Source organism: Takifugu flavidus, chromosome 2 (assembly GCF_003711565.1).
Source record: "Takifugu flavidus isolate HTHZ2018 chromosome 2, ASM371156v2, whole genome shotgun sequence".
Lineage (NCBI taxonomy): Eukaryota > Metazoa > Chordata > Actinopteri > Tetraodontiformes > Tetraodontidae > Takifugu > Takifugu flavidus.
Genome location: NC_079521.1, coordinates 4,551,534 through 4,570,607, shown reverse-complemented (window position 1 = coordinate 4,570,607; position 19,074 = coordinate 4,551,534). Strand labels below are relative to the sequence as shown.

Below are 19,074 nucleotides of genomic sequence, written 5' to 3'. Positions count from 1 at the left end.
AGGTTATGGGCCGGTAGTTGGACGGTATTGTGCCCTTCATTTTGGACACTCTTGTTTTGATGTCTGCTAAGGTGATGACTACTGGGTCTTGTTCTGGGAGTTGGCTGTGCTCGGTGTGTAGTTCTTGCAGCCATTGGGCAGCCTCTTTCTCCCAGATACTCTTCCAGTATTGTTCCCTCTCAGGCCTGGGGGGGTCTGTTGTCATGTTGTTGCCTGCCATTGAGAGTAGACCTTTGCCGGGTTTGTGGAGAACATCCTGTATATCCTCCTTTCCTCTACTTCTCTTGTGTACCTCTTTAGTTGGGTAGCCAGGGTAGTGAGCCTTTGCTTAGCAGTCTCCAGTGCCTCAGGTATGACCAGTTTGTTGTACTTCTTGGGCCGCTCTGTCCTTGGATTCATGCCTCTACTCAGCTCTGTTAGGAGGCTGACTTCTCTCCGTGTTGCCATGATTTTTGCCTCTAGCCTTCTCCTCCATGGGGCCATTTGCTCCTTATGGCTATTCATGCTCTTCATCTTATAGCCAAGCATCTGTAGGATTACCGTTGCCGCTGCGTACATCAGCTGATTGGTCTCAGTGATGGTAGTGGTAGGGATGGTTGACAGTGCCGTGTTCATGTCCTCCAGTAGAGATTCGTCTGGTACTTTGTGTGTTAGCTGTCTGTGTAGATTCTCAATCATCCAGGTCATCGTATCCAAGGTAGTTTTCTCTGTCAACTGGACTCTGTTTCTTCTCTTTTGTAGATGTTTCACCTTCTATCCAGAAGGCTTCTTCAGTTCTGAACTCACTGGGGACAGAGCTTGAAAATATAGCCCCTGTGGACCATTGGCATGTTAATGATCTGAGTGGTCACCTGAGTGTCGTTGGCAGGGTCGTTGGTAGGGTCGTTCATCTAGTTTCGGTTGAGGTGTCTCCCCTTTGTCTGCTGGCTCACTTGGTGGTGAGTCACCAGGTCTCCTGGAATGGTGTGAACGTTTGTTTTGCTGTTGGAAGGAGTGGAGGACTGCATTGTACGTGGGTGATAGGAAGTGCCTCAGCCCACCACCTCTGTTTAAGGATGGTTTTTCCAATTTGACATGGATAGCTTCCTTGATACCCCTCTCAAACCAGCGGTCTTCTCTGGCCAGTATCCGTACTTGGCAAAGTACTCAAAGGAGTGCCCACTCTCCTAGACGTAAGTGGACTGCTGAGTCTTGACCCGAAGCGGTGGCACGTCTGTGTTGTGCCATTCTTCTGTGGAGAGGTTGTTTGGTTTCCCCAGTGTATAGTTCCTTGCATTCCTCCTGGCACTGTACAGCATAAACAACATTACTTTGTTTGTATCTTGGTATCTTGTCCTTCGGGTGTACCAACCTCTGTCTGAGAGTGTTGCTGGGTTTGAACTGAACCGGTATGTCATGTTTCTGGAAGATCCTCCTAAACTTCTCAGAGACCCCGGCCAGTCTATGTAACAGGAAGCTGTGATCAACTGTATCAAAAGCAGCACTGAGATCCAGCAGAACCAGCATAGAGACCAGTCCATGATCTAAAGCTTTGAGAAGATCATTGGTAACTTTAAGAAGTGCTGTTTCTGTACTGTGATGAGTTCAAAAGCCTGACTGAAACATCTCAAACAGGCTGTTTCTCTGCAGGTGCCGCAGTAACTGAGTCACCACCACCTTCTCAAGAACTTTAGAGATAAAAGGAAGGTTGGATATTGGCCTATAATGTGCTAATACGTCAGGATCCAGTGATGGTTTTTTAAGCAATGGCTTAATCACTGCCACCTTGTAGGACCAGGGTACATAACCTGTCACTAAAGAACCATTCATCTGGTCCAGGATAGAACTGCCTATCAATGGTAAAACATCCTTCAACAGGTGTGTTGAGGGTCCTGATATGTGAATTATACCAGGGGGCACACCTCCTCTGATTTACTATTTTCTTTTTCAGGGGGGCAACAGAATCAAGCGTGATTCCTAGTGAGGTTGCTGCACCTTCCGCAATAGAGTCAACCTCAGCAGGGCTAAGATTATAATGATTTATCCCTGGGAAAACACACGGTGGTCCTGGGATTAGCACAGGGATCACTTCCTTAAACTTAGCTACAGCATTATCTGAAAGACATCTGCTATAGTAAGACTGTGCTCTGAGCATACGTAGAAGAATCCTTAATCATAAATGTGAAAGTGATCAAAGAATGGTCTGACAGGAGTGGGTTCTGAAGGAACGCTGACACATGTTCTACCTCAACACCATAAGTCAGAACTAGCTATAGGGTGTGGTTGAAGCTATGAGTTGGTTGGTTTATCTGCTGGAGGAAACCAACTGACTCAAGTAATGAAATGAAGCCATTTCTAAAGCTGTCATTTACAACGTCTACATGGATATTAAAGTCTCCAATGATAATGACTTTGTCCATTCTAAGGACCAAGTCAGATAAGAAATCAGAGAACTCAGACAGGAACTCTGAATGTGGCCCAGAAGGGGGCCGATATACAACTACAAACAGAAGTGGCTTTTCTGCTTTCCAGTTCAGATGGGTGATGCCAAGAGTCAGGCTTTCAAATGAACTGGAGCCATATTTTGGTCTAGGATTAACTAATAACTTGGAGTGATAGATTGCTGCCACTCCCCCAACACGAGGAATGTGATAATTAAGATGGGTAGGAGGAGTAGATTCATTTAAGCTAACATACTCCTCCTGCTGAAGCCAGGTCTCAGTTAGACAGAATAAATCAATGTGATGATCCGCTATCAGGTCGTGCACTAACAGGGATGTACACAAAAGAGATCTAATATTTAACAGTCCACACTTAATTGTGATATTAATTTCTCCAACTTGTGCTTTAGTATTAATTTTAATAAGATTATGGTGATTGACTGCTCCCCTGCTCTGTGCTTGGTGAACTTTTAACTGTGGAACAGAGACTACCTCTATAGAGTTAAATATGTTATTGTTGGTGGATGAGGGTTCTATGGAAGCAGCAGAGAGGTGTGTAAGACTACAACTCTGCATCCTGGTCTGGACCCTGGATTGTCAGGTCACTTTGGGTCTAATAAAATTAGCCAAGTTACTAGAAATGAGAGAGGCACCATCCCGTGTGGGATGTACACCGTCTCTCCTAATCAGACCAGGTTTTCCCCAAAAAGTGCTCCAATTGTCTATAAAGGCCCCCTGGTTTTCGGGGCACCACCGTGACAACCAGCGATGAAGCGATGACATGCGGCTAAACATCTTATCTCTGGCCAGATTGGGGAGGGGACCAGAGAATGCTACGGAGTCCGACATCGTTTTTGCTATGTTAATTTTGGTGACCTCCGACTGACAAAGCCGGGTGTCGTTGGCTCCGACGTGAATAATAACTTTACCAAATTTACGTCTACGTTGGGTAGCCGCATGTTTTGAGTGCTGTCTTAATGTGGTCCTGTTCCTTCTTCCTGCCTTGGGATGTGGTGGGTATTTCTTTGGCCCGGTATTGGAGGGTTTTGATCACTCCCATCTTATGTTCCAGTGGATGGTGAGAGTCAAACTGGAGGTACTGGTCGGTATGTGTAGGTTTTCTGTAGACTTCGATGGTGAGATTTCTGTCCTCAGTGATCTTGACTTCGCAGTCCAGAAAGGCCAAGTCTGAGTGAATGCCTCAAGTGCTGAGTGATTGCCTCAGGCAACAAAAGCCCAGCAAGCCCCCTTCATGCAGGGGCTTATCATGGAAGGATAAGCCCCTGCATGGTAGTGCATAAATTAAGGTAGTGGCTGATATTGAGAAAACATACCAGTGGCTGGAAAAGGCCGGACTGAAAGACAGCACAGAGGCACTACCCATGGCTGCACAAGAACAGGCCCTGAGCACCAGAGCAATAGAGGCCAGGGTCCCAGTAGTGATTGGGACACTAGGGGCAGTAACACCCAAGCTGAGTAGATGGCTCCAAATTATACCAGGAACCACATCAGAGACCTCTGTCCAGAAGAGCTCAGTCCAAGGAATAGCTAAGGTCCTGTGCAGAACCCTCAGACTTCCAGGCCTCTGGTAGAAGGCCCGAGTCTGAAGGCAGCACCGCCCAGGAGGGCGAGGAAGAGATTTTTTTTAATATATTTTTTATTTTATTTTAAAAAAAAAAATTTAAATTTGTTTTTGGCCTCTCATCGTGACAATCATGCACCCATTAAACATTGTTGTAGTGAAGCACCAGGTATATTTGTGTATAAATGTATTATAGAGTAAAATCTGATTATTAGTTATGTGATTTGGGACATTGGTGACATTGCTTATCCCCAACAGGGGGTGGTGTCGCTCCAGATTGGACAGAATTTTCCCAGAAGTGAGAATATTTATGTGTTAAACCTGTTCAAGAAAAGCTCCAAACCAAGTCAAAGTTCTGTCTTTATTAAAAATGGTAATTTTATTTCCCTTCCAGGCATGACAGAATCAAAACTGGCCTCAGTTGAAGGATTCTACATTAAATATAACTTCTCTAAAATGCTGGTCAAACACAACTTTTTTTCTGCATCAATGCAATTGGCTGAATATGGAGCAAACTAAGACTCAGAGAATACCATAACCAATGTAGCTCTACTTCTTGGGGCAGTTCAGCATTAACCACTTGCTACAGTGTTTTTTTTTTTTAAGTCGATTTTGTTCGACAAAAAACTCAGTAATCTGGAAATTAATCAGATCTAATTAGATATGTTTTGTTTTGCTCTCTCACATTCCAGAGACCCCGTGCAGATATGGTCAGATAAGGTTTATCGTCACCAGAAGGTCCATCAGTGGGAAGCTAGAATCCTAAAGCCAGCTTAAAGCTGTCAAATATGACGGGACAGAGTTAGACTGTAGATACAGAGTGATGTCCATATATACATGTATGTCTACTGTATATAATAATTTGTGGGTTCGGCTTTTTTTTTAGTTATGACAAAGCCGAACGGAAGAATTTAATAATAAAGAACAAACCACTAAAATGGTAAATAATGAACGTAAAAAAACTATAAACTGATTAAATAGAGTTGCGTTTGCAAATATTCCCCACTAGATGGCGCAATTGTTATATTTCAGTTGTAAATGACAATAGGGAAATTTTTCAGTCAGTAAATGTTGATTTTCCCCAGGACAAATTATTGAAAAATCCAAACATAACAACAGTTGCTTATCACTGGCTTTTCATTCAAGAAATCGTCTTTTATATTGGTTGCTGCTTTGCTTATGATTTAACAATTTTAATATTTGAATAGTTAATCTTGCAATATGGAATTAATTTGGACAATTTTTTTTACATTCTATTGCAGTTTGGGTGATTTAAAAAAAAACAAAAACAAAAACATTGACATTCTCTGACAGTTTCCTCACTCAACGATGACGTCAGTGCCTTTATATTTATACAGAAGCTACATCATTACAGACTTATGGTAAGTAGCCTAGTTCCCAATGAGTAGGATATAGTCTGCCGATGCCAAGTTGTTAATTCCTAAGAAAAGGGCCTGGGTCTTCCTGCTGTACTCTCTCTCCAGGGGGCGTGCTTACGACACTTTCCCATTGCTGTGATAGTTACATCAACAGCCAATTACTCATAACTGGTTATTTAAGCCTGTTGCTCACCAGTGTGTTGTCCTTTCACCAGTTTAGCGGTAAAACGTAGGCTCAGAGATCTAGTTTGCCTAAAGTCAAGATTAGTAATCTTGCTGATTTTTGCTCCTCTCTTAAGGTCACCACGCTTCCCTCCTTTTGAGAAGGGAAACACGTACTAGAGGATCTTTTTCCATTCCGAGAGTGTTCCTCATCCACAGACTTTTCTTCTCCTATTCCACTGTTCGGGCCTTTTTTCGTTCTATTAAAACCTCATTTGAAACTTGTCAGTATTGGGGTCCAATTCTAAAAGAACCATAACAATCACTATGTCAACCTCAATGAGATGGGCAAATCCACAAAAGGAGTTAATGATGTTTTTAAATGCTATCACTTGAAAAAAGTGGGCTAAAAAATGTCTAGATACATCACAGCCATGCCTAAGATGATTCACTGCATGCAACATCTAATGTAAACCTTTAACACATTCATTGAAAAACTGGCAGATTTGTAGCAAAAGGCGTAGAAATGGTACAGCCATCTGAATGGGTCTGACATCATACTGCATTAGATTGTTCCTTACATGATAAACATGGCTATGGAAATACCAAAAATCAAAAATCAGGGTGACATACACTTGTTCGTTGTTCTGGTTTCTGTACAGCCTCAGCCGATGGTAACATAGCTAAACTAAAGATTTACTGACTATGTAATTTTTCAAAAAGTAAAGTTTTAATTCTAATCTTAAGGAGGAGCTTGACCTCAGAGGAGCTGAACAAAAAACGATTCATGATTTAATGGGCAGCCAATGAAGAGAAACACACAAATAAAGTGATCTCTTTTGTCACTACCTGTCAGAACTCTGGCTGAAGCAATTTAGATGAGCTGGAGGCTTCTCGAAGAATTGTTTGTCCATCCTGATAATAATGAATTGCAATAGTCCAGCCTGGAAGTAACAAATGCATTAGGTAACTTACCAGCATCCTGTCCGCTCAGTATTTTCCTGATCTCTGTAGTGTTTCACAAAAGAAAAAAGGCCTGATATAACAGTTCTTAAAGGTTACTAAAAGATTCCTTACAGAGAAATTAGAGAGACCATCAGAGTAATGATGTGACCTAATTACAAAAAAAAAGATGGCGCTGTCTCAGGCGGCAGCCATCCTCACACCCTATTGTTCTTTTTAACTTTTCTTGGTGTCTAATCTTATCTTATTCTTAATTTTATGTTTATGTTCTAATCTTATTTCTATTTTATTTTATGCTTCTGTAAATATGTGTAATAATTTAATCTTATTTTTATTTCTATGATTACGTTCTAATCTTATTTGTACTTTATTTTTATTCTATTTCTATGCTTACGTAAATATACCTGCTGCTATTTGTGTCTATATACTATATTTATATTCTTTATGTCAATGCTGCTATTACAATTCAATTTCCCTATTCCCAATTTTCCTAATTTCCTCAGGGATGAATAAAGTAAATCTTATTTTATCTTAATCTTTCCCTGACAGGCTTAGAACCAAATAATGTGACCTCAAATTTGTCTGAATTAAGTGGTCTTGTTCTGTCTCATCTGGTTTCATGGATAAATATAGCTGAGTGAAAAGGATTGGTCCAAGTAGAGAACCTTGTTGAACTCCATCAGTAACCCTAATACATGAAGAAGAAAGACCTTATATAACAAACTGGTATATACATATGATTTAAACCAGTGTTGTGCTGTCCCTCTGATTCCAATGTTCCTGTAACAGGACGTTATGATCAACTGTCAAAGGCAGCACCAAGGTCCAGTTGAACCAGCATAGAAAGCAGCCCATTATCTAAAGCTATAAGAGGATCATTAGCAATTTTAACAAGCATTATTTCTATCACCCAATTTCTATCGGGTGCATTGTGTTTTGGGTAGCGGCTGGAGGCAGGGACCTTGGCGGTCTGATCCCCGGCTGCATAAACTGGCTCTAGGGACATGGAATGTCACCTCTCTGGTGGGAAAGGAGCCTGAGTTGGTGCGCGAGGTTGAGAAGTTCCGACTAGATATAGTTGGCCTCACCTCGACGCACGGCAAGGGCTCTGGAACCAGTCATCTCGAGAGGGGTTGGACTCTCTACCACTCTGGAGTTGCCGATGGTGAGAGGCGACGGGCAGGGGTGGCAATTCTCGTTGCTCCCCAGCTCAGTGCCTGTATATTGGAGTTTACCCCGGTTGATGAGAGGGTAGCCTCCCTTCGCCTTCGGGTGGGGGGACGGATCCTGACTGTTGTTTGTGCCTATGGTCCAAACAGCAGTTCAGCGTATCCACCCTTTTTGGAGTCCTTAGAGGGAGTGCTGGAGAGTGCTCCTTCTGGGGGCTCCCTCATCCTCCTGGGTGACTTCAATGCTCACGTTGGCAATGACAGTGTGACCTGGAGAGGGGTGATTGGGAAGAACGGCCCCCCTGATCTGAACCCGAGTGGTGTTTTGTTACTGGACTTCTGTGCTCATCTCAGATTGTCCATAACAAACACCTTGTTCAGACATAAAGGCGTCCACATGTGCACTTGGCACCAGGACGCCTTAGGCCGCAGATCGATGATCGACTTTGTGGTTGTGTCATCGGATTTGCGGCTGCATGTTCTGGACACTCGGGTGAAGAGAGGGGCGGAGCTGTCAATTGATCACCACCTGGTGGTGAGTTGGCTCCGATGGTGGGGAAGGATGCCGGACAGACCTGGCAGGCCCAAACGTGTTGTGAGGGTCTGCTGGGAACGCCTGGCAGAGTCCCCTGTCAGAAGGAGCTTCAACTCACGCCTCCGGGAGAGCTTTGAACATGTCCCGGGGGAGGCGGGGGACATTGAGTCCGAGTGGACCATGTTCCGTGCCTCCATTGTTGAGGCGGCTGACCGGTGCTGTGGCCGCAAGGTGGTTGGTGCCTGTCGTGGCGGCAATACCGATGCTGTCAAGCTGAAGAAGGAGTCGTATCGGGCCTTACTGGCCTGTGGGACTCCTGAGGCAGCAGATGGGTACCGGCGTGCCAAGCGGAGTGCAGCTACGGCCGTTGCCGAGGCAAAGACCCGGGCGTGGGAAGAATTCGGTGAGACCATGGAGAACGACTTTTGGATGGCCTCGAAAAGGTTCTGGACCACCATCCGGCGTCTGAGGAGGGGGAAGCAGTGCACTGTCAACACTGTGTATAGTGGTGATGGTGTGCTGCTGACCTCAATTCGGGATGTTGTGGATCGGTGGAAGGAATACTTCGAGGACCTCCTCAATCCCACCAACACGCCTTCCAGTGAGGAAGTAGGGCCTGGGGACCTGGAGATGGGCTCTCATATCTCCGGGGCTGAAGTTGCCGAGGTAGTCAAAAAACTCCTCGGTGGCAAGGCCCCAGGGGTGGATGAGATCCGCCCGGAGTTCCTTAAGGCTCTGGATGTTGCAGGGCTGTCATGGTTGACTCGACTCTGCAACATCGCGTGGACATCGGGGGCAGTGCCGCTGGATTGGCAGACCGGGGTGGTAGTCCCTCTTTTTAAGAAGGGGGACCGGAGGGTGTGTTCCAACTATAGGGGGATCACACTCCTCAGCCTCCCTGGTAAGGTCTATTCAGGGGTACTGGAGAGGAGGGTCCGCCGGACAGTCGAACCTCGGATTCAGGAGGAGCAATGTGGTTTTCGAGTTTGGTTAGAATTGCTGGCAGTAAGTCGAACTCGTTTCCGGTGAGGGTTGGTCTCCGCCAGGGCTGCCCTTTGTCACCGATTCTGTTCATAATTTTTATGGACAGAATTTCTAGGTGCAGTCATGGTGTTGAGGGGGTCCAGTTCGGTGACCTCAGGATCGGGTCCCTGCCTTTTGCAGATGATGTGGTCCTGTTGGCGTCATCGGCCCGTGACCTCCAACTATCACTGGATCGGTTCGCCGCCGCATGTGAAGCGGCTGGGATGAAAATCAACACCTCCAAATTCAAGGCCATGGTTCTCAACCGGAAAAAGGCGAGTCCCTTCTCCAGGTCAAGGAGGAGATCCTGCCCCAAGTGGAGGAGTTCAAGTACCTCGGGGTCTTGTTCACGAGTGAGGGAAGAATGGAGCAGGAGATCGACAGGCGGATCGGTGCGGCGTCCGCAGTAATGCGGACTCTGCACCGGTCCGTAGTGGTGAAGAGAGAGCTGAGCCAAAAGGCGAAGCTCTCGATTTACCGGTCGATCTTCGTTCCTACCCTCACCTATGGTCATGAGCTTTGGGTAATGACCGAAAGAACAAGATCACGGGTACAAGTGGCTGAAATGAGCTTCCTCCGTAGGGTGGCTGGGCTCTCCCTTAGAGATAGGGTGAGAAGCTCTGCCATCCGGGAGGAGCTCGGAGTAGAGCCACTGCTCCTCCGCGTTGAGAGGAGCCAGATGAGGTGGCTTGGGCATCTAGTTAGGATGCCCCCTGGATGCCTCCCTGGTGAGGTGTTCAGGGCATGTCCCTCCGGTAGGAGACCCCCGGGAAGACCCAGGACACGTTGGAGAGACTATGTCTCTCGACTGGCCTGGGAACGCCTGGGGGTCCCTCCGGATGAGCTAGAGGAAGTAGCTGGGGAGAGGGAAGTCTGGGCTTCTCTCCTTAGGCTGCTGCCCCCGCGACCCGACCCCGGATAAGCGGTAGAGAATGGATGGATGGATGGATGGATGGATTATTTCTATCCTGTAATGAGCTCTAAAACCTGACTGAAACATTCCAAACAGACTGTCTCTGCAGGTGCTCGTCATCGTTTCATCATTACACCTTCATGTGTGCCAGAACACTGCGAGATAAACAATGGGCAGCATGAATGTCAGCGGGTCGATGGTCAGCATTGTGCTTAAGTATTTTCCAATATTGTCCCATTTGCTAAGTTTAGGTCACAGATCTCAAGATCGTGCAAGGTTGCTGCCCTGATCGATAAAAAGCAGCGTCATATTACTACACAAGCTGTATATGATGCATCTTTTTGACAAAATCCAAACGCGACAGGCAGGTACACCAATGTCAGTGGGTAATTTAGCAGGACAATGCAGGACTCCTTTCATGTCGCAGGCAACTTTGTCCAACTAAGTTCCCGGGTTGATTGCAGGGTCATTTGACCTAGGATGAAATGCCGCGACAACCATTGCACAGTGTCTAAACGGCCCGCTTCTACCCAGGACAACGCATTTTCATGCAGTGTGAAAGGGTTTATGGAGGCCTAATCAGGATCCAAGCAACTGTTTGGTTACTGCCTTTGTCATTTTTAAATGCAGGTACATAACATGCTGCTTAAGAAAAAGTGATCTGGTCAAGGAGAGAAGGGCCACTCAATGGTGAAATAGACTTCATTAAGTTTGTTAAGATTAAAATTAAGATGTACTTTATTCATCCCTGTGGGGAAATTGAATTGTAGTAGCAACCTATACAAAGTATAGAAACAGAATAAATAAATACAGATAAGATTAGAACGTTATAAGCATATATACAGCATATATTATAAGCATATATATATAATATATACATAATATAATATATACATATTATAAGCATTATAAGCATATATACATAAATATAGAATAAAATAGAAATAAAATTACAACATAAACATTACACAGTTATTGTTATTGGCTGGGTTAGGATGAGTTATACAGTCTGATGGCGGACGGCAGGAATGACTTCCTGTACCGTTCCTTAGAGCAGCGAGGCTGCAGGAGTCTGCTGCTGAAGCTGCTTCTCAGTTTGTCCACTGTGTTATGGAGGGGGTAGGAGGGATTGTCCATGATTGTCCGCAGTTTCAACACCATCCTGTCCCTCACCACCTCGTCCAAGTTTGCAAGTCTACAGCCAACAACAGACCCTGCCTTTTTAATGAGTTTGTTAAGTCTGTTGGCGTCCTTAGCTTTAATGCCTGCACCCCAGCACACTGCAGCAAAGAAGATGGTGCTAGCCATGACCGACTGGTAGAACATGTGGAGCATCCTGCTGAAATGGGAACCAAAAGACATGTGGAGGACTTTGATCTTTGAATGAAAGACGACATCTCCAAAAAGTTCTTAGGCTTAAAGGAGTTCAAGGGCTCATTGAAGAGCCTGTCTGATCCTATAGTCCACAAATGTGATGATGGTCTAGCTCTAGCAGCTGTTGGGATATTATGATTACCTTTTTTAACTAAGAAGTCTTTAACACTAAGTGTAGAAGTGAATATCTGGATCCAAAGTACTGTAAGAGTTAATTTGACTACAGTGCTGAAAAGAACCGTGGGGTTATTGTGGCTTTCTTCAATTAAAGTTGAAGAATTGGCCATACTGGCGTTAAGGAGGGACTTTTTCTAAGCTAGCAGACTGTCTTTCCAGGCTCGATGATAATGATCTTATTTTCAAAAATACTGCTTCCTTTCTAATCTTCGGACTTTCTCCTTGACGGTCCTATTTTGGGAATTATACCAAGGGGTCCACCTCCTGTGATAGCTACAGTATTATCAGAGAGAAAGCTCAGCCTGTTCTAAACATGGAAATGTAGTTTCTTTCCTAAATTCGAAAATTATCAAAGTTAACATTTCTAATTTGAATAATATATCTCATGTCATTACCCCTAATCCCCCTACATAATTCTAATCCTGTACTTAAGTATAGTGATCATCATACTGACTTTTTAAATGTATAATGACTTTTTAAAATACTTTCTAACACACACACACACACACACACACACACACACACACACACACACACACACACATAACCTCCGATCATGGAAATTTGACAGCTGCTTCCACACCAGCTCACACTCCACTTATTCCCCAAATCCTGCTGACTTTAAAATGAGTTTCTTTCACAACAGTTGAGCTGTGACATCTGGCCTCTGTCACCAGCTGCTGGGACAGAAACCTGAGTTATATGTATTGGATTTGGTGAAAAATGGCTGTGGTGGTTTTCTGGTTTGTGTCCACATCTAACACCGTGTCAGGTATATTTACACTCTACTGTGAACAGGTTTAACAATTCCAGAAGAGTTTCCAAAGAAGAAGAATCTCTCCTAGATAAGAAACAGTAAATTAAACATAATAATGGAACAGCACAATGACTCCAGAGTAGCTCTGTGTGTGATCAGAGTATAACGTCTAGATATTACAACTGAAAAATCCTAATGGCATTGCTCCAATCATTGGGCCCGATTCACCAATATGTTCTTACGAATCTTCTTAGATTCTTTCTTAAGTTGTCCTTAAGAAGTTTTTTAAGAAAACCCTACGTCGGATTCATCAACGCGTTCGTAAGCCCCAGAATTGTTCGCAGCTGTGTTCTTAGATTGATGAATGCCATCTGTTCGTAAGTTGAAAGCGCGTGCCAGGTGAGTCTAATTAACATACGATTAGCATAAGTCACCGCCCACTAATGCCCATAAAAGGAACTGCAGCAGGACCCTGTAGACGGAGCAAAAAGCAGCAAAATGCCCAAAGCGAAATGCCCAAAGCTTGCCTCTCCACGCCTGATTTCTGACGCCGTGTTGAACAATCAAGAAAGGATGGCTAACACGCTTGATAAAATTGCCTCAACCCTGATGACTATAGCCAACACGCTTAAAGAAATCAACGAGAATGTAAAAAAAGAAGAATGTAAAAAAAAATAAACGTGTAAAAGCTGTGCTCGGATTGTGACAATAATGCATTTTATTCACAAACGGGCAATTAATCGCGCTCGAACGTGAACCGCGTGCCTGCAGTCTGGCCCCATCATTGCGTCAGGACGCACATCCTCACGAGGTTGTGGCTCTGTGTCCAAACACATCCAGCGCCCCTTTAACATGCCGATGGTGCGTTCAATGGTGGAGCGACTGCGCGCATGCATCTGATTGAATAAAACTCCTGTGGAGTCTGAGGGTTGGTCAGTGGTGTCAACAACCAGGGCATATCCTCGATCCCCTAATAAAATAAATCAAGATAAAATCAAATAAAAAGACAGTTTTGGCATGGTTTCCAATTTGGTTGATTAATGTTAAGTCATTGGCACATTTACGTAATTTTAAAATTCTCCGTAAATCACCAAAAATAGGAAATAAACAAATAAATAAATAAATATGACAGAATTATCATTGTAATATTGAATTTTATTGAACTGCACAAGAGAAGAAAACACAACCATGCCAACATGTCGGCACTGAAATGTGCGCAAGAGTACTCCTGAGTGTTCGTAGGATTTGTTCTTACCTACGAATAAATCCAGGATAAGAAGAAATTGGTGAATGCCACAATCTTCGTCAACTGTTCGTAAGTGGGACTTAAGAACAAATTTGTTCGTAAGAACGCTTCGTGAATCTGGCCCAATGGACTTAATTTATAAGTTAATATGGCAGGTGAAACAGATTCTAATGGTGCAGATGTGATCCAGCAGTCTGCTGGGATGTGCAGATGACTTCAGTTATTACACGTATCATCCTTCAACTTCCTGCTCATTTATGGTCCAGGGCTTCTTAGGAAAAATGCACAACCCATGTATTTTATGTGTGTTGGGGATTATGGTGGGACCGTAAAAAAATTGGTATTAGTCAACTCATTACCTCCGCCCTTTCATAGGACATTTTAATATAGTGAATAATTGAATAAACACATGTGCGTTTTTGGCCCACAATTATGGAGATGAAAGGCTTAAACTCCAATAAGATTACCACTTTTCCAAAGATAAAATGAATTGCGCTGAATCCATTTCTCCCATTGTTTTTAGATTCAAATTTGTATTAAAAAGTGTGCACACGTTGATATTCAGCTTTCCTTTGTTTAAGATATAGTACAAAAACTAAAATGACATAATGAAACCCAATTCTGTCTTCAGGTCTGAGGCCAGAAGAATAAAAGAGACCCTGCTTCAGTGTTTGGTCTTGAAAAAGTCACATGATGAAGTTTAAATGTGTGGTAGTGCTTGTGGTATGGAGGGGGTTTTTGCAGAGCTGTCAGGTGATTACCGGAGAACAGGTAATCTCACAGTGGGTCAGAGAGATTACAGATCAAGTGCACATCTCCAAGATTCATTTATCAAGGTGCAGTCAGGGGTAAACTGGTGTCTGCTGCTAAATATCATGTTCCAATCCGCTCAACCTCGTTAGTCCACATGCTGGCTGTTGTCTGCAGTTTAACCTGCATCAGAACTTCTCTCAAAAGCCAAAAATGAAACAAGAGAAGCTAGACAAGCAGAGAGGTTTTGATTCTGCAAACAAATAAGCAATATTTGAATATGCTGAATCATGGTCGGAGCTCATTTGAAACCACCTCCAGAGGTGATTTGAATCGTTCTTGGAAGATAACTGGATTTGTGCTATTCACACTACATGAAAACAGATTTTCAACGATCCAGATAGGACAGAAATCAGATTTAGGGTTGCAGTAGGAGTAGGGCCATGAAGCACTTATGAGGTTTACCATATCAAAGATACATTAGACACTGGGGACGTACAGCAGTGAATCACATGGAAATTGTGCTGCAGTAAACAATGCATTCAATTTCAGCTGTATTGCAGAGGAAGTTTAAATCACCAAAGCATGATGAATGCATTAAATCTAACATTGGACCCATCATAAAGAGTACAGCAGCAATGAATGTTCAGAAAAGGATGTTGAGTTCTGATAAATTAGTTTTCTTGTTATAGATTTTAAATGAGGTTTTTGTACCATCTTAATCTTATAATTGGGTTTCCAGCTGTAAAAGAAAACTAGAAAAGTCCAAGTTAGCGCAGTTAGAAGACACCTCAGATCCTAGATGTCAGCCAGAACTCAACCAACTAGAATTTTGAAATACATTAAAACAAATGAATTTAAAAAGGCACATCTTGAAAACATCCTTCATGTGGATCCAGAATAAGGCACCTTTTCACTCACAAATGTGTAAATAAATACATCAGAAAAGTACATAAATAAGAACCAAATCAATGTTTGTATAGTAAATGTTTAGACATCCCACAGCAGGAGACTCAGTGGTGTATTAATAATTGCTTCCTGCTATTTAGAAGACTTCCCCTTATTACACATGATGGAAGTGTTATTGCTGTAAAGCCTACCTGTGGTTTTCATGCTGTGAAGTGTCAGAATTTGTCTCCATGGTTACATGTTCCCCCATTACAATCACAACAGCATTTATCATTCTAATAATCAGTAATATTGCATTTATTTAAGTATACTTCTCTAAGACAGGTACTCTAATGTTAGTGCATGTTCCAGGTAAATTCTGATGGTTTAATTTAACATGAACACCACAGAAGGGGAGCATTCCAACCAGCTCTGGTTCAATAATTTGTGCCTCCTGCATAAAAGAATGTGTATTTAAATGTTCTGCTCGGCACTCATTTGTAAACTATGTCCAATTGTCATGAAATTTTAAGAAAACTAAATAATTTAGGCCTAAGCATGAAGAGGTGGGAGTGGATAACATATGCAAATGTGGGTTCAACGACAAACACAAAGCGGGGGTAGGGGGGTGGTCACCCTGTGCTGTGTGAAATGGGTGCCTGCTGGGCTATAGAGGCAGGGGGGCGGAACTGAAAGTTTATCACAGACCTTGGGAAAAAAGGGGGTTTTCAAGGTGGGCTATTTATTTCATGGCTGCTTTCTAATATGACATTTTATTCATGTCAGTGAATACCTCAGAATGTAAGCCTGTGCGTGGAGCTTTTATTGGCTGCCCTTTCTGTGGAGCTTCCACGTTGAATGTATCCACTTTGAACTTATGTCAAGTTTAGTTTTTTAAAACTTTTTTTGATGTTCGTAGACTTTAAATTTGAAACACAGAGATGAGAGTAGCTCATGTGGTTTCAGAACTACCCAATACTCCAGGGGTCCGGCTGAGTTTACTGCATTAACTGCACGTCTGTTAGTGGGTTGATGAGACACACAAAACAGGTCTCATGATGGGACCAGATAATTCCTGTTCAGTGATGATGTCTCCATCCTATCAATGAGCAGCTCCACCATTTTCAAGGATGTCCAGGCAAGAAAATTCTGACATTCGTCCAGTTTGAGCAACCTTCTCTCTGCAGTGTCAGCACTGATGTTCTCTATGGATGAATGTGTCATTGTGTTTGCTCTAGGATTTCAGAACAGCATTATTTGTAGGCTGCATGCATAAATTGTGCAGAACACTTAGATTTTTGCAGTAACACCTAACAAAGAAAGTGGCTGATTTACAAGTTAAGGGTGATTCAGTTTTACACTACATCACTAAAGCAGCATTAAGTTTCTGTATTTAAGTCTTTGTATCAACTGTTTTGTCTCAAAATCCCAAAATTCCAGAAATAACCTGAACATTGACAGAATAACGGACATAAATGTGGAAAAAAAAAAAAGTAGATTGTGGTACTACTGTAGCAGCATGTTAATTATGGTTTCATATAGCCATATTCTGGCAGAGCTGAGGGTGAGGGTTAGCTCTGTTAATTAAGGACTGCCACAGAAGCAGAACACTGGTTGGATTCTTCACCTGCAGCAAATAGGCACTCATCATGCATGACTTAACAGTCAAAATACCGAAAATTGTCACTTTAGGTTTTAAAATGAGCTTCTGATATGAGTTTTGCACAAATGTTCATTTTAAGGCTTATTGGCTCATGATCCTGGCTCATTAAAAAAGAAAAACCCCACATGTTCATTTGGAGACTCATCAGTAAAACTAATCCAGAAAAAAAAAGTTTATTCTGCCTGCATGAAACATTTCAATTACTGTGCTACAGATGCGATGTTGGCATGCTTGAGATGGACTGGACAAGTGTTCATGGTACCTTTGATAAATATCAGAGGACACCACTGAGGCATGGCACAGGCTCGTAATTCCCCATGTTTTCTGTTTGATTTCAGTTCAGGCGCTTTCAGGAGTTTGGGGTTTGCTAAATACCAACAACAAATCAGACTGAGAGGCCTCTTTACTGCTGGACATTTGTGATGATGCATATAAAGTAGTGCATAGCTCTTGTCAGAGCAGGTGCCTTTACCCTTGGATGAGAATACATGTGGAGGGCATGTTATACTGAATATATCTGAATACAGTATATCTATTCTTGTAGTTTTTTTCAATTGTAGAAATCGACTTGATGTGGACAAAATCAGTGTATCCAAAAAGAGTATAATTAGGTGCATTAAACTAAGTGATTACAAGACAAAAGATTCAGGTCTAGACCTTTTAATGTAAGAAAAATACCATGTGGCACTAGCATCAACATTAGCATCCGTGATTCTCAAGTAGACAGTTCTAGTTCTAAAACACCATCTATCCCTGTCAGCTAAACTAATTAGAAAAGGTCATTTATATTTATGTGCCCATTAGCTTCCAACCCACAAGTTAATGGGAAACAAAAAATTCCAAATATGCTTTCTGGAATCTAAACACACTTGTCCCGTGCAGATGTCAGGAGAAAATGTTAGTACATGCGAGCCTAGATGGAACTGTGCTGTCATGTCTCCAGGAGCCGACCCCCGCACAGCTGCATAACTAAACGGTGCATTTTTTATTAAGTAAAAAAACGTTGAGATTACCGCCCATCACAATGTGTACCGCCTTGGGTTTGTTTTGCATCTTACTGATGAATACTGCTGATAAGACAATGAGTCTGCGGTCTGTCTTCCACAATAACCCGCGTCTGGGCCTGCGAGTGGGTCTTTTTTCTCCTGATGTTCTGCTTTGTCTCACATTGCTGAGACCTGATATATTCAGATATTAGCATGTGAAATTCCGGGGTGTGTTAACTGCTAGGCTAATGTTCTGTGTAAAGTTTATTTGATGTCGTCTAAATTGGGTTTAATGTTGACAGCCGGAGCATGTTTTTAAATGAGTAATTCAGAAGATGTGGAAGGGCCATTAACCACCAGCAACCCATTAGCTTGGCAGAGGTCGACCCAACGACAGGAGAGGAGATTCTCTCTGCTATGTTTGACAGCTCTGTGGGTCCAGCTGTCCCCAGACGTGTGAAACCATGGCTTGGAGAGGCTCTGGTTACTGTACGTTTAGCTTAGTGTTGACAGTGGTGATAAAGGAGTTGCGACAGGGATCCATTGTTAACAACAGGCTGCAATTCCCATTCCATGCACAGAACTACTTCATATTCCTACCGATGTGTCCCCCCAACAGGAAGGGTTAATGAAGCCAGCACACATCAGCTCTCTTACATGGTAAGATTGAGAAATTCTCTAGATTGGTGGGTGTTTTTACTCCTTTCAGCATTTGGGGATTAGATTTGATTTGTCAGCTGATGAATGTGCAAAGACCCCCATTTTGGTGTGGAGGGATAAAAGACCTCACCACAGAGAAGATTATAATTTGTAGCTAGAAGACTTTAAGACTGGAATTTAATCTTATAAACATGCAATGACAAGAAGGGAGAGAAGATGGATTTATGTGTACGTGTCAGTGCATCGTGGCGGTGCTGCTGTGTCTCCTGAATGACGTGTGGTTTATTGTTCACACCAAGCTGTGTCCAATTCCTCTTGGTCACAAAATACGTCCTGGATTATCCAATGTGAGGATTACAGATGCTTCTGTGAATCTGCTCCCTGCTGCCTTTAAAGCTAAAATCTATTTCTGCCCTGACAAATTCCT

The 19,074-nt window shown here is 43.0% G+C and overlaps 2 long non-coding RNA genes across 2 annotated transcripts; one reads left to right on the top strand and one right to left on the bottom strand.

The window, feature by feature from the left end:
* Positions 1-36: 36 nt before the first annotated feature.
* On the top strand, positions 37-5,831 carry LOC130519078 (uncharacterized). The gene is made up of 2 exons (XR_008948217.1): positions 37-5,384; positions 5,681-5,831. It is a non-coding gene; the product is annotated as an uncharacterized LOC130519078 (long non-coding RNA).
* Positions 5,832-13,154: 7,323 nt separating this feature from the next.
* On the bottom strand, positions 13,155-13,831 carry LOC130519077 (uncharacterized). The gene is made up of 2 exons (XR_008948216.1): positions 13,710-13,831; positions 13,155-13,424 (listed from the first exon to the last, which is right to left on the bottom strand). It is a non-coding gene; the product is annotated as an uncharacterized LOC130519077 (long non-coding RNA).
* Positions 13,832-19,074: the final 5,243 nt, after the last annotated feature.